Here is a 16,045-nt window from a genome sequence, read left to right as displayed (position 1 = left end):
TCCTGCAGGTATGAATGAGCTGCTCTGTCGGGGCCCGGGCGGAGGAGGAGGAGGAGGAGGACGTATCTTCATGTCTGAAAGATAATCTTCTGGGACTGTGGCGCTGGAGGGAGAACATCAGATAAGCTCCCAGCGCTGAAAGTGACCCGAGAGGGCCGGGCGGCTCCGCTCACTGGAGGGAACCCGGAGTCCGTCAGGCAGCGCCGACGGCACGGCGGGGTAGCGTGACGCTCTGCTCAACATCAGTGACCCGGTGATGGGAAAGGTTCCTCAGTTTTGATGGAGATGAAAATGTTGGAAAGCATGAAACTCTGGCTCCTCGTTTCTGGTGCCGAAGTCGGTGGATGATGAAACGAAAGGAAACATCAGCGCCTGACTGGAAGAAAACAAAAACTTGCTCGATCCTCGTCACTTTAAAAAAACACGTGTGCTTCGTGTTGAGTCGTGTCGACACTCCTGTCTGCAGTTTATTCCCCTCGGCTACCTGCGTTGTGTTTCAGACTGTTCTCATGATTGCAGTGTGAATGTATTCTGATGAATTCCAAGATCAACTCTGGCAGATCGGAACAGAGGAACTGTTCTGAGACCACAGAGCAGCACCATAGACCGAGTTTTCACTGGTTTTTTCGTTTTAAATGTTTATTTTTTCACTTTTCCTTCAAATTTTGACCACAAAACAGTTCAAAACTGCTTCATAATGCAAGAAAGCATATTGTGTGAGCGTGTGTGTGCGGAGTGAAATAGGACGTAAAAAAGCAATCACGCATCGCTGCTCTCCCCTCACTCACTGTCCAACAGATTCGTTTCATCCAAAATATTCCGAATTAAAATCCACGGAAGATTCTGCACGAATTTCAAACTGAGTAACATTTTTATTTCTGCATTTTTCTGTTGATTCAGTCCACAAGTTCATGCCTGGCAGGGATGTCTAAAAACACGCACACATTTCAGCACCATAAACTGTTTAAACGCGCCATCATATGACACAAATCCTGCATAAAACATGAGCTGAGACTTCGTGAGTTTCACCTCCTTTTCCCGCTCTCCTCTCTTCATTCTTGTGTTTGATTCAAACATTTTCCACATAAATCAATCTGGAGACTCTTTTATTAAAACATATGTGGGAAAAAAAAAATCATTTAAACAATGTGTGAAGACCAGTGAGCTCCGAATATTTATATAAAAGTGTAAAAAAACACACACAAATCTTTAAGAAGTGCTGTTCAAGAGAACAAATATAAAGATAATTCCTGCACAAGTATCATCAGATCAGACTGACTCTGCATTCATACATTAAATCTGCACCTTCTTGCTGGATTTCAGTTTCAGTGCACAGGTAGATTCCTGATTATCTCTTCAAATTTCTTCAAAAAAACAGGCAAAATACGCAGATCAGAAGTGAGATGAGCGGCATATTCGTGCCAAAGCACAAAAATAGCTCATTTCTGAACCAGATGCTCAAGAAACCATGCAAACTGTCCACATGCCATCATATCACACAGATGCTGCACGCACGCACTCAAACTGACCTATTTACTACACTTTCCCTGAAGGATTTTAAGTCCAATGCATTTTTAATGCTGTTATTTTTCACAGGAATACATTTGACAACTGCTTTTTTTGGCCGGAAATACATAGAAAATTCTAAAATGTTTCCTTTAGAAGCTGGAAGGGATGAAAACATTCATGCAAAAATAGAAAACGCCCCAGTTTTCAAAAATAGCCAGAATAATAATTATTAAAAAAAAATTACTGATTTCTGCTTCTCAAGCATCAAAAACCACGAAATCAGCAAAGATCCAGCAGCAAACCTGACCTCTGACTTCTCTCTGGATAGATTTTACCCCGGCTGCCTCCATCCCGGTGCCACTCCTGCTGTTGAGGCACGTAGCGCGTAGGTGATGGCGGACGCGTCGTGAACGATCGAGACCTGCTTCCACCGTTGACGGCCCCCTCCGACGCCCCCCCCCCCCCGCCTAGCCGCACTCACCGCCAGCAACTCCAGCAGCGGCTGGTTCAGGATCCTCCCGCAGAGCAACGCCACGCCGCGCTGCACCCAGCCGCTCATCCTCCTCAGTGAGCTGCTTCGGAGGCTGCTGCCCCAGCCAGCCAGCCGGCGTGTGTGTGTGTGCACATTGTGTGTGTGTGTACAGCAGCAAGCGGGCAAGATGATGCATGTGATGATGCGGCCACATCTGAGACCCTATCAGCTCAAGTGCACATGTAATACGTCTTTAATGTGTTGGAAATGTGCTTAAAACCTCCCGATCTGAAGCTGAAACCAGTGGAGACTGGTCCGTCCACATGCAGTCAGACTTCATCAGTCCGGAGGCGGTGTGGATCGCTCCGAAATCCAACTGGAACCACTGTGGAAACGAGTTTGGATTCAGTCTAAAGGCGCTTTGCAGGCCCTGAATGAACCAAATCCTGGTTTGAAGGCAGTCCAAGAGTCACAATAAGACGCCTCCGACAAATCTCAGACTGATATCTAATGGTCAACTCCACAATATCAATAAAGCCCAAAACATCACTGTAAAACAGCATCAAGATATATTAAATGTATAACTTTATACCAAGTGCAGCTAATTCATATTAAAGTCCTCACGTAAAACTACAAATTAGACAATACCCTGGAAACCAGAGAAACACCAGCTCCAAGAAAATAAAACCGTAGCCGATAATTGGCCTAGAAAATAAAATCAAACTCGCCTTGAATCTAATGTAAAACTCGTACAAATACAGTCTGTAAATGGACTCAATCCCACTGTGGTCACAAGCTGCTCAGGTGTACTTGAGCTTTCCCGGCTGTATTTTTCCCTGAGCAGGAGTAAAAGTCTCCACCCTGCTCGAGTACATTCCTGCCAGTCTCCGCCCCCCCCCCCCCCCCCCCCCCCCCCCCCCAACTCCACCCTCAGTAAATACTTCACAGAAAACCGCTCTGAAGTGTTTCCACCGCTGACTGACAGGTGGAGACGGCAGCAGGTGGAGGTGGTGACGGAGAGAGGAGGGAGGCACAATCGGAGGTTAATAACGGCGACGCTTCATTAGTCACAGAAAATCCTCGCCGACACTAATGTCCTGAAAATTGAATCTGGAGAGCAGAGACGGAGCGTTTCGGCGATAAATCTTCAGTAAATGAGACGGTCCATTCCTCAGTCGGACGGCTGTGATGTGGTTTCAGACGTTACAGATGATTACTCTGGTCTCCTGCGGAAAATCCTCACTGGGCGTCGGTGTGTGAGAAGATCTGAGTGACGAAACGTCATGTGTGACACTCGTCCATTGAAAAACACAAACCTGCTGCAAAAATGAATAAAAATACACTAAATTACTCAAAACATAAAGCAAATTTTGATCAACTGTGAAGTAGGGAATCCTGAAGCTGTAGTATTCAGATTACAGACAAGTTTTTTTGGAGTTTCTGAGTAGTTTCAATGGATTAAACAGAATATTATGAAATTATCTTTGATACACATCACATAGCCTCAGATCAAAGATGTTCCAGGGAAAGCATCTAAACAGCTATTTTCAGCCGTCTGAAGCGACATAAACAGAGTAAAAAGGCTAAATTGGCTCCATTTCGGGAAGTTTATGGGATTAAATCAACACTTCAGGTGAAATCAGCACATGACTCCATCCGCTTCATATTTCACCCAACAAACACAATTCCAAGCTTCAGGTTTTTTGCTTCGGACTCCGGAGTTTCGAGCGAGTTTCACGCTGAAAGCATGTGTGAAATATTAAGAAAAAGCGAGAAGAATCAAGCATGACGAGCTCGGGAGTCTCACAGGTTGTTTGTGGGGATAAAAATACGAGCTGTGATCACAAGAGGAGGAGACTTTGAACATCTGATTCTGGCTGCGAGTGAATCCTAAAAATGGCACAATCAAAGCTTTATTCTCATCTTTGTTCCGCTGACGGCTCCAACAAGTGGAGGAGCTCCTCGGATTAGTTCTGGGAGGTGAAAGCCCGCGGGGAGACCACCGGCGGGCCGCTCGGCGCTAACGCTAGCCCAGCCATGCATGTGAGAGCGGCCGCACGCGGCCCCGACATCAACTTTGATCTCTGTCCTGATTGGAAGAAGAAGAAAGGCCGTAATTGGCCCGCGGACTGGAGGCGAGACAAAGGAAGCCCTCATTGGACGAGGGGGAACGGACCTCCAATTACAGGAGCTGGCAGCCGACGCACGGAGCACGGAGCGTGGAGCCGACCAAAAGTCCCCTCTTTTCTTCCCACACTGATCACCGCGGGCCGCCTCGGCGTCCATCTTCAACCCGCAGACACGCAAGTCCAGCATGCAGGTCAGGGGAGGCGGCGCCGAGGCCCAGGGAGGGCGCGAGGCCGGCGAGGAGATTCCAGACAGTCACGCTGAATCCGCAGGGTGAGGTTTCAAAACAATCACAAAAGTCACAAGAAGCCGTGACAGCAGTGCAAAAGAGCGGAGCTCTCATGTGGCAGGAGCACGTTCCCACAGCCCGCGGCTCCTCAGGTATGTGTGGCATGTCACCTGCGGCCGGGGGGCCCCTGGAGGGCCCCGCTGGAGGCTGGGACGCCGTGCTGAGGAGCTGCATCTGGGAGCAGAAATCTTTTTATGTAACCAGACGTGAGCGAGGAGCAGTCACCCAGGAAGCAGCAAGCACGGCGTGCTGTCACTGCACATGGCGTGGGAGCGGGGCCCGCGGCGGGGCCCGCGGCGGGGCCCGCGGCGGGGATGCCGGGTAGATTTCCACTCCGCAATTACAATCAATTAGTTTGAGCTGCTCGCTAACATTATCAAAGCGCCACGTCAGAGGAGCCAATCACAGGACGGCCAGTAGCTCTTCCCATCAGCCTCACGTCCCCACACTCTGTGTGTGTGTGTGTGTGTGTGTGTGTGTGTGTGTGTGTCATAGGTACAGGCTACAGCGGGACATTTCTCATGTCGCTGTCAGGAGTTAGGTCAGAAACAATGGGACACGATTCTTGCAGTAAACAGGAGGTCAGGGAAATAGTAACAGAGCTAATGCTAATCAAACAACTGATTGGGAGGATCAAAGCAATGATGACGCAGAAGCGAGCAGTTAGCTTCGAGTCCATGACAAGTCCTACGGCGCCAATGGCACAGTGTAATAACAGTGTAGAATCAGATAATCTGGAGTCAGAGTGTAGAGCGGGGTAGAACAGTTGAATCCAGCTGTGAGCACTGAGGACAAAATGCACTTTTATTTTATACGAGTGAGACCGAAACTTAATTTTTGTGCATAATTAGTTTTTTTATTTTCTGGTGCCTCCCTCATTTGATTTTATAGCACTAATCAATACTTTAAAAAAGCCTACAGGGGCATTTATTTGGGTTTTCATGAGCCCAGTGCCTTATTCTACTCAGCTGTGTGCACTGAGTGACATAGGTTTTAAGTATTTGATGATATTTTGTATTCTTACTCCTGCTTAGTATTCACAGTATGTCATTTTTGGTACCGTTGTATAACGCACTAAACATTTACAGATCAAAATGTTAAAGGCCAGAGTTCTGCCCTCATTATATTCTGCACCATCGCATAAAAAAATGTCAGAAAAGCTGCTGCAAGCTGCAAAGTTAATCAAAAGTTCAATGAACTATCATGTAATCGTCCTTATTTTTAGTTTCTCAGACGTTAAATGCTTGGAGCTGGAAGCTGATGGTGGTGATATAAGAGCAAGTGCATGTTGGTGCAATAAGCTGCAGGTTACTTCTGATCTGATTGGCCCACTAATGGCAAAAATAATTGGTGACTTTTAATTTATTTAATGTTTTTTCAGAAACACTCAAAGGATAATACAGGAACAACAATAATGTGCCTCCACTGCTGAGGATCGCGACCAGAAAAGGTACCAGAGCAGTTCAGATCATTAAATATGCACTGTGCTACGAGCGCTACACCACGACCCAGTGAAAGTCGTGGATTTATGTCTCAACAGTTTCTTTAAGGCCGAGCCACAGCGGCGACGTCTGACAATCTCCCAGTGCAAGCAGAGAAGTCGTCGAGACGCACCGTACCGAGTCGTCTGCGAATCGGCACGACGACGAGCGACGGAGGTTTTAAGCCGACAACAGACAGTTTTAGAGATGAAAAGAAAACAGAGCCTTTAATCAGAGGCGCTGCTGATTATTCAGCCTCCTGCTGAGAGGATCACAATCGGGGATCAGGAGGAGAAGAAAGACGGCATCCTGGACCAGAGCGTGCAACACAAACACTGAAACCTCGCTCGCATCCACACTGCAGCCCCTCCATTGCGAGCGCGGCTGCTGCCTTGCATCTTCCGCATGATTCATGTTGCAGTTTTCGCTTCTGAACGGTGACTCCTCCATTCATGCGCAGAACGGAGGGGCGAGCGTGCGTTTCCCGCTGAGCGGAGCCGAGCCGAGTTCCCCCCTCTGACGGAGCGTCTGCTCTGACCTACTTACAGCCGGCTGGCAGCAGATCGCGGCAGCTCGCAGAGCGGCCGCCGCCGTCGGGCCGCGGCCGCGTCCGCGGGCGGGCCGGCCGGCATCAAACGATAAAAATAAAGAGAATCACCCAGCAACACGGCGGCGGCGGCGGCGGCGGCGGCGGCGGCAACGATGGCGGTTATGTAACGCCGTAATCGTGAGTTGGCCCAGTTTACGGACGAGTGAGTGACTCCCAGCTGATCCACATCACACACACACACACACACACATACACACACACACACACTGATTCACTAACATCACAGGAAATATTACAATATTAAAATATGATCTCAGTTTTATGGAAACACTCAAAATAATTCAAATTGTTTCAAATCAGACTTTAACTGAATTTTTCCCCTGGATCTCAAATATTTAGACTTTTTCTGAAATGCAGAATGTTTACATTTTTCCCCCAACACTTTCTTCTTCTTGGAGCTTGTTCAGAGCTCTGCCGGAATGCTCATTCACTGCTCGACTGTTTTTGTGTTTTCTGGAACTCAGAGGAGAGCCTCTCGGAAGTTTACCATGTAACGAGACACTCTCTGTTTGCTGTAACCAGTAAAGCAACTCCACCACTTTTTTCAAAGAGGTATCTCCCAGTTCCTGGTCTGCGGTCTCTCTCACAGCGCTGGTGGAAACCTGCTGACAGAGCCTGAAAGCTTGCATTGTGTTGTCTCCAGTGCCTGAATAAATAAAAGTATGGGAGGCTCATATCCTCGCAGGAAACGGTGTGTTTACACGACTCGGTGGGTTTATCTGCTCCGGAGCCACAGACATCACGTCCTCCATCAGCACCGCCGGGATAAAGGCCGCGGCCTTGAACCGAGTGACTTGCCGAACCCAACAAAGACTCACTTTGAGCCGCAGAACACGGTAGGAGTGATAAAGAGCAGAAAGCGGCCGCTCTCTTCCTCTTTTCGCGCAGCCGGATCTGCAGCCCGCCACCAGGCCGGAGCTGGAGCTCCACCAACCCGCTGCAGGCGGCTCCACGGCCCACGAGGAGCCGGCAGACCTTCTGCCCACTGCCCCGAGTGAGGGCCCACCTCCGCAGACGGAGGAGGCGGCGCAGACGGGTGCACTTGAGGAGGAGAGAGAGAGGAGGGAAGTGCATGCATGGCTGGATTAATGCGGAATCATAAAGCGGCATCGCAAATATGACCCACTTTCATTTTCACGGTAAATCAGGTCGCTGTGTTTCCAATCAGAGCAATTAAAGCCGCGGCGTTCCTCTTATCGGCTCCAATCCGGCCGCAGACAGACGTCAGGCGCGGTCGCCACGGTTACGCGCTCACGGAGATTAAACACAGGCAGCAGATCAAACCAGGCTTTCTATGTACGTATGTTCGGTCCGTGTCGGAGCTGCTGCTCACAGCTGTGCTGCGGACGGCAGGAGCGCTTTGTGAGCAGCTCACTTTGATTTAGACCATTCTGCAGAGAGACGGTGAGCAAGTCGTCTAAAAACAGCTCCAACTGTTGGCGATCTGTGTTTTTAGTCATTTTTTTTTTGCTGAGGCTTGGGCTTTTGTGATGTTCGTCATTTCGGGTGAGGCATTCAAGGACAGTCAAATCAGGACAAGAAGATGGATGTGATGTCCCCCGTAGGTGTTTCCTGAGCCTCAGCGGGGTCATCCTGGGCTTTTTAGCGGAGGTCAGAGCGGGTCGAACGCACTGAAGTCAGGTCAGTTCAACGAAGCCTGACGCCACGCTCCGGCTCCACTGGAGCCACATTATGGAAGAAGCTGCAGTGAATCATCAGAGCTGCTGCAGCTCATCTTCATCTGCGGCTTCTCACACACACACACACACACACACACACACACACACACACACAGTGTAACAGGCTATAGGAGCTGACTCGTCAGAATTACAATCCAAACAAATGACACAATGAAACACAGAGATAAAAACGAAACCCCCTGTGTAAATCAGCGAGTTCACACATCTGATTTCACTTATTTCGGCTTTCAGACCCACTCTGAACTGAATCCTGTGGCCTCAGCAGATTCTCCCGCCTCAGCGGCTGAGCTAACAGCGCTAACGGAGCTCACACATTAACTCACCGGCGGGCTGAGGTCCTCCGTCGGCGCTCCCGTCCCGTCGCTACAGGTGTCTGCTCATGGTCCCGCCGTCCTGCAGCTATGTGCACACCTGGGGGGGCCGTGCAGGGAGGGGGAGGAGGTGGGGGAGGGGGTGGGGGAGGAGGGGGAGGAGAAAGTCAGCGCTTGACATCCGGTCACACGTGTTTCTGCTGACACTTTTTACAGCAGATCAGAGTCTGCTTGAGGAGCCGCGGGATTTTTTTGATCTTTATCTGCTTCCTGTTTCTAACCTCAGCTTGGTCCTCGTGCCTGACAGGGATACCCCCCCCCCCCCCCACCCCCCACCCCCCACCCCACCCCCCAACAAACAAACCACACCCCCTGTCCCACCCTGTGTTTTTCTAAGCCTCTCCAAACAGAGCCGGGACCGGTCGGACCTGGCCCGACCGTTCCCGCTGCAGAAGATAAACACTTCACTTCACGCATACTACTCCTTTACAAAGCCGCCATGCTTTCACACTGGGACCACTTCCTCGTCCCGGGGTAGGGCGGGGTCAAAGGTCGGCTGCTGGGGCACAAACACTGTCTGCGAAACACAACAAAAGCAGGAGCGTGGAAGAACGACTTGGTAAAAATCAGGAGCTGATTACATTTACTCGTTGCTTCTTTAAAAAAAAAAGTACAGCGACAGAGAGAGAGACAGCGGCTCTGCAACCGTTTACGATTCAATCTGAGACGGCTGCCGCTGACCTCGGAAGGCCCCGGCTCGCAGCCCCTCCGGGAGTCTGCAGCCGGCAGTATCGGTTACAGCTCGTCTGAGGCTTCAGCAGCATGACTGCACGCGTCAAACAGCATCAGGCGTCACGCCGACACGTCCACGCCCGACCTGCTCAGTCCCGACGCGCCGAGCATCTCCGCCCGACACGGCCTCCTGCCCCCGCCTCCCCTCCCAGCGGCGCCTTGCCTCCAGTGTGGGGGGCGACCAGACATTTCTCTTGAACATATGAAATACTGACTGTTTTTTTTTTTTTTTTTTTTTTTTTTTTAATTAAGATGCTGGAACCGACCACTCGCCAAGCCATGAGGCTGGAGTCAAATGACAAGAACTCTTAGCTACATGACGAGAGGATTCCTGAAGCGGCCGGGGTCAAAAATGAAGCTTTCTGACGAGTAAAATGTGCAAATGAAACAGGCCCTAAAAAGGCCAAGCAAAAGAAGCTGGTGTGAAATTACAAGCCCAGAATTCTGCGTGTCAGCAAGGTTTACAAACAGGAAACGAAAGGATCTTCATCAAAAATGTAATTTTTCACTAGAAGTTGCAACGAAATGATGCACAGCTTGTAATTTGACACCAGTCTCAACAATTTCAGAGCCATATCATTTTTTTTTCTTCAAATGAATAACTCATCATTTTTCAATGCTTCCAAGAAATGACTTGTCTTGAATTGACAGCCTCTGCTGAGCACTGAGTGTTTGTAATTTCACTCCAGCTTCATCATTTTCTGACCTATACTCGAAGGTATCAGCCAGAGAAGAAGCCAAAGAAGTTAAATAAAGACCATTTCTCTACACTTTTGCCTAAAAATGGTTGAGGGCTTGTAATTTGACACCAGCCTCATCAGTGATTTGTCCTTTTACATAAATAAAGCGGCGTTAATGGTCATCCCACATCCCCCCTGAGCCCGGCTCCCTCTGATTTACACCAAAGCTAATTACTGGTAAGTTACAGCGCTCCGCGGCGGACCTCCGCGGAGCGACACGCGCCGACGCCCAGCGTCCGCCCGCCCCCCCCCCCCCCCCCCGCAGACCGCCCGCCAGCCAGCGGGGTGGAAAGGATGTAATCAAAGGAGGCCAGGAGGACGCTGACATCTGGGAGTCTTTGTGCTGAAGCCTAATTAGATACTCGGGTGGAGGGGGCAGTGGGGGCTGTGGGGGGGGGGGGGGGGGGGGGGTCTCTGCTTTAACATCTGCTCCAGGAACAAGGAGGAGCCAGCTGAGGTCACACAGCCTCTCCTGGGGGGGCCAAACAGCTGAGCGATCACCGCGGAGGACGGCCGCCAGCCCGGGTCAAACAGCCACAATCAGCACAGATTGTCCATGAATATGCATCGTCATGATTTGATACTGTTCCTTTGTAGGGAGGCAAGAATCAGGCAGCTGTACACTCAGAGGCAGGATCCCCCCACTCATACAGTAACGAGCCCCCCCACTGTTCCCACCCCCACCCCTATACAGTATCTGTATTTCAGCACTGCAAAGCTGCTCCTTAAAACCCATTAAAGGTCGTTGTATTCGTATATAGAGGAGCTGGTGTAAATGTAAGACGGGGCTTAAATGTTTGAATCTGTAAGAAATCACCGGCGGACCTTCAAACACGGCGCTGAGTGAATCTGAGGTGCATTCTGCATGAAGCGGACCTCTGCGATCAAACCCCGCCGTAAAAAGAGCAGCATGCCAGGAAGTGCCAGGGCCTGAAAATAGATGATGGGGGTTGGAGGGGGTGGGGGTGGGGGGGTCTTTTGCCCCAGGAACCAATTCATTTTGTCACGGTGCCCTGAGCTGGGCTTTGAAACGGGGTCAGACGTAGTCCTGATCCCAGCTCGGTGTGCTCCTCCTCAATGATTCAGCCAGATCGGCGTGTCCGGGCGGAAGAAAGAACGGCCGGGAAGATTATACGTTTCTTTTAATTCGCCTGCTCCTGGATGGGGGGAAGAGGGAGGGGCTCCTATGGGGGGTGCGGGGCGGGGGACATTACTTTCCATTCATTGAGGAGAAAATTGAAGCATGCCAGTGTCTGATGTGGGCTTTCATGTGTGCAGAGGGAGCTCCATCTGTACGCTGGCAGCAGATGGTGCTGCTGCTGCTCAGAGGTTTGGAGCCCCCTGCTGGTCCACCTCTGTCCCCCCCCCACCACCACCACCAGCGGGACATCCCAGACGGTCCTCACACATCATCAGCCTGAGCACTGCTGCATCTCTCTGCCTCTATGGATCTAATATCAAAGCTTGCAATTTGACGCCAGGCTCACGTTTTCAGCACGAGTTACAGTCACCCGGCCCTTCAGCAGGAACGAACCTGCAGACAGTAATCAGCTGGTAATTTGACATCAGCCTCATCATCTCGTATGGATAAAGAATGGATCTGAGACTAAATCCTGCGTCGTGGTCAAGACTGAAAGGTTTTCTGAAAAGAAGCCACATAAAAGTTTGACGTAATGACTTTTAGAAAGCTGCTGCCTGGATAAATGAAAAACCCAAAAAAAAAACACTTGTTACAATTCTTGTAATTTGACAGCAGCTTCGTCATCTTGACCACGTGAAGAAATGTGTAACTTTGGCTGGTCCAAAATGAACCTGGAAGATTTTTGTCAAATAAATCACTGAAAATTAATAATAATTTGATATTTGCCTCTAATCACAAATTTTAAGCACAAATTGGGTTTTTTTCTCTCAATAACAGCATTCTGAGGTTTTATATTTCTTCATATATTTTCTATGTTTAACTGTACTATCATTGGTCGGACACAAATATTTCCTTTTGTGTTTTTTACTGGTTTAATTAACAATGAAATTCATCTCATGTCATGTTCATATGATTTTGTTGAACAATTTACCAGAATATTATTTTTTTAGCTTACACCTTGTAGTGATAATACACCATCTTACATTTTAAGAAGGAACTGAAGCTCGTTTGAAGTGTTGCAGTATTTATCTCTGTATATCTTGTTCGATATAGAACAGCTGTGAACACTGGAACTGCAGCTCAAATCACCTCTACTGATTACTACGAGTATTTTCTCTCCAAAAGCTGAGCACACTGAAAGGTGTCAGCTTTATTTGCTAAAAAGCCCGTTTTAAGTTCAAAAGGGTATTTCAGCTAATGAAGGAGCCAACGTGAGTTTATTTCAGCTCAGATGCATCTTTCAGACTTTCTTCAGTTGACAGAAGTCTTCAGACTAGTATGACTGCCTGACTTTGAAGTTAAACATTTTTGGAATACGTGACTGTTTCCTGCGTCCGTGCAGCGGGTGACATGTGCTGAGTTTCCCACAATGTCAGGAGGTGAACTCACCGCGAGGAAGCCGGGTCGGGTCCGCCGGTCAGGTCTGCTGCTCGCTCCGAGGGTCCTGCGGAGCAACGGCAAGGATGATGAAGGTGTGGACGGTCCTCTGAAGGCAGCTGGACGCACGCCGACGAAAAATTCCCCACAAAATATCTGTGCTGGCAGGGCTGCAAGTCTGCAGCAACACCCAGTCAGACTTGTAAATACGAGAGAGGAGGAGGAGGAGGAGGAGGAGGAGGAGGAGGAGGAGGAGGAGGAGGAGGCGTGGTGGGGCGGGAGGATCAGGAGAAGTTCCACATTACATCACCAGCAGCTGCTGACAGGCCCGTGTTTATTAACCCGCTGTCTTTCGCACATGTTTCTTAAATGTCTATCCAAATGGTGTGAAGGTGAGTGTTCAAAGTGTCCTTCAACCTGGTGCATGTGCAGAACCGCTGCAGGGCCGGTGCGGACCCTGCAGAGTCTGTGCAGACCGAACAGGCCCACGCAGACCTGTGTGAACCTGTGCAGACCCTGCAGACCCTCCAGAGCCTGTGCAGACCCGCGCAGGCCCCCACCCTCCGCCCGAGCTAACTGAGATGTTGGACTCTGAGTCACAGCGAGTTGCATTCCTGCAGTGTCTGCAGCCTCCTCTCATTTAAAAGGAGGCACATGACTCTCGGCTCGGCTGCCAAGTGGGCTTCTTTCCGCCACCGGCGCTCTGCTTTTCATTGGCCTCTCTGCAGGGCTCTCCTCACAGTGCTGCATTCCTCCCTGCCACCCATCCACAGCTCAGCTGCAGCGAGAAATATGTAGGTCATTGACTGTTTCTGCTGAATGCATGAAAATACAACCTGTGTTTGTTTGACTGTTTTTCCCTCCTGCGTGAAGCTGAAGCTGGATGACAGGCTGCAGCTGAAGGCAGGGCGGATGATAATTAAACTAATGAAGGTTTAATCCTGATGCTTCTACACCAACCCGAAATGAAGCAAGAAACCAAGGATACAAGAAAAAGCACAGTAACAGAACAGGATCTTTACGATTTACATACCATCATTACTTTGTATCTGCAGTAACTACTTTTTAAAGGCGCACGCTGTGAGCCTCTGAGCAGCTGGAGACAGTGAGTAAGACTGCCGATGATAAAGTGGAGCTGATGGGAGTGCAGACTTGTTGCAGACATGCTTGGCTGCTTTCTCACTCAGCCCCGGAGCTTCCCTCCGGATCGGCCGAGTCCAGGGCGCCCGTAAAGCCGACCGCAGAGAGCAGTCTGGAAACAGCTCTGCAGCTTCCAGTGGAGACGGGCTTCGTTCGGGCCTGGCAGTCCTGTGAGCTCATCCTCGGCTTCAGACTCGTCTGCGTCCCCGAGCACCGGGAAGCGTGTCCGCTGTGACTCCCTGCGCTACGCTAACGCGAAGGAATGCTCGCTGGATGTTATTTGCGGCTGCACTGGGAACCCGCCATCGCACCAGCGGCTCCAAGGCAGCTTGTTTATGTGCATGTGAGCGTGGAGCCCGGTGCACACGGTGAAGATCTCAGTCTCCACAAATCAGAGCGAAGCGTTTGCGCCGATGTCAGCAGCTGGGATCCACAGGAGACAGGCCGAGGGGATAAATCCTGCTTCCACTCAGAGTGGGGCTTCCTGCTCAACGTTGACTGTAAAAACTCGTGTCATCTGACTTCCAGACTCCGATCACTTTCAGACAATCGATGGCACTCCACAGGGAGCTCAGAGGGGCCTCCTGCTATTTCTGTTCCGTTTCCATCTCCAAATGCTCATGGTTCAGATTGCCAACACTATGAATAATGTAGTTCTCCTCCTACAGAGTCACAGTTTTATCATCGAAAATAATTTCTCCTGCCAAGCTACCTAATTTCATCACAGTCTAAATCTACTGTAGTCATACTGACACCCTTAACAAACGTTATTTATGCTAAAAAAGAGTGCTGTTGCCAACACAACACAAAAAATATCATCAATAATTACTCATTACTGCAACAATAGGTTGAGACTTCTGTCAGTCATTTTAACAATTTAAACCCAAAGCAGCAAATGTGACCTTTAAGTCTTTTATATAATGCTAATAGTATAGGTTTGGATTACCATCACTCAGTTAGGTTGACATTGGCTTTCAAAACTATGCCCCAAAATTTTCCTAAATTATCCTGATATATGTTTATTTTGTTCTTCCCTTAAATGTTGATTTATGCTGCTGCAGGTTTGAACGCCTGCTGCTCAAAAGTCATTCTTTATTGTTGCCACCGCACGTTTAGGTTGTTATTACCCTACATAAATGGAAATAATTTTTTTATTTAAGATGCTACAGATTGAAATTACTATCATTGAAAAACTTTTTACTTTGAGTTTTACAGTTTGAGAGTCAAATATCTAGACTCCTGTGTAGCTACACTACTAAAATTGCAGACTGTTAATACCACAAATAATTCAAAACAATTATTTAACTGTGCTGCCATAGGTTTAGATTGTTAACTGTTATATTATTCTTTAGGTAATTGCTACAGTTTAAATGTCTGCAATTCAAAATATATTCTTAGTTGTGCTTATTAAATATGAATAATTGTCATATCAATAATAGTCCTGATCTACAAAGTCTAGTCCGTGGATGTTGGAGTCAAACGAACACACAAACACGGCCTGTGTTTTCACCCTGTGTTTGTATGCAGCGCCACACTGCAGCCTCCTTCCTGCTCCTCCTTCATCACATAAAGACAGAGGCAGAGGCCGGTGCATATCCCCGAGAACGTGCCCGGATTAAACCCGGGCCTTGATGAAGACAGAGGTGAAGGAGGAGGAGGAGGCTCTGCGGAATGGATGTTATTTCACGGACAGGACCCGGTGGCCTTTTGAGCCTTTGCCAGCTGGGACGAGGAGCGGCATCCTCGGCTTTCTCTCCTGGTCTGAATGAGGCCATTGTCGGAGCTGGAGGAAGGATACCAGCTCTCATTTGGCCGTCATTGACATGTAAACAGAGTGTGGTGGTGACAGCTGACGAGATCAGAGGCCTGTAATTAGCTGAGGATGTATGATGGACACACACACAAACACACACACATACACACAAGGACACACACCATGTCACCAAAAACGAGGGTTAAACAGGAATCCACTATATGATGAGTAATCTATTACCCTGTGTGGGAGCCAGCTTTGTGAGCCATGTGATCCGAGCAGGCCAGGTTATTTTTAAAAATGCAGCACAAGGGCGAAACTCGTGACATGCACTGAGACTCAGGTGTGATAATCCAGCTGTGAAAAACACCTTCAGGGGTCACAGCTGGAATGTGTTGATTTTAGGAGGACTCCATTCAAAAAACATTTCAGACACTTAGTGTAAAATTTTACATTTTACAAGCCATTACAGAGCCTTCATTATGAACGATGTTGCTGTAAGTTTACAAGTTCCTTACCTGGAGGAAGAGAGTAAAGGAAATGGAAGTAATGGAAAGTCACTGCTGTAAAATTCATGACTTTGTAGACCACTGGAGCATAAAG

At 48.9% G+C, this 16,045-nt stretch overlaps 1 protein-coding gene across 1 annotated transcript in view; it reads right to left on the bottom strand.

Moving 5' to 3' along the window:
* Positions 1-12,701, bottom strand: part of LOC115383841 (nck-associated protein 5) — a 59,353-nt gene extending 46,652 nt beyond the window's left edge. Inside the window, exons 1-2 of the mRNA XM_030086032.1 lie at positions 12,562-12,701; positions 8,512-8,599 (exon numbers count right to left, since the gene is read on the bottom strand). The gene's annotated coding sequence lies outside the window, so the exon portion shown is untranslated. The remainder of the gene's footprint in view (positions 1-8,511; positions 8,600-12,561) is intronic.
* Between the last annotated feature and the right edge of the window lie 3,344 nt (positions 12,702-16,045).

The sequence above is a fragment of the Salarias fasciatus genome (assembly GCF_902148845.1).
Source record: "Salarias fasciatus chromosome 23 unlocalized genomic scaffold, fSalaFa1.1 super_scaffold_20, whole genome shotgun sequence".
Taxonomy (NCBI): Eukaryota; Metazoa; Chordata; class Actinopteri; order Blenniiformes; family Blenniidae; genus Salarias; species Salarias fasciatus.
This window is presented reverse-complemented; position numbering and strand designations above follow the sequence as displayed.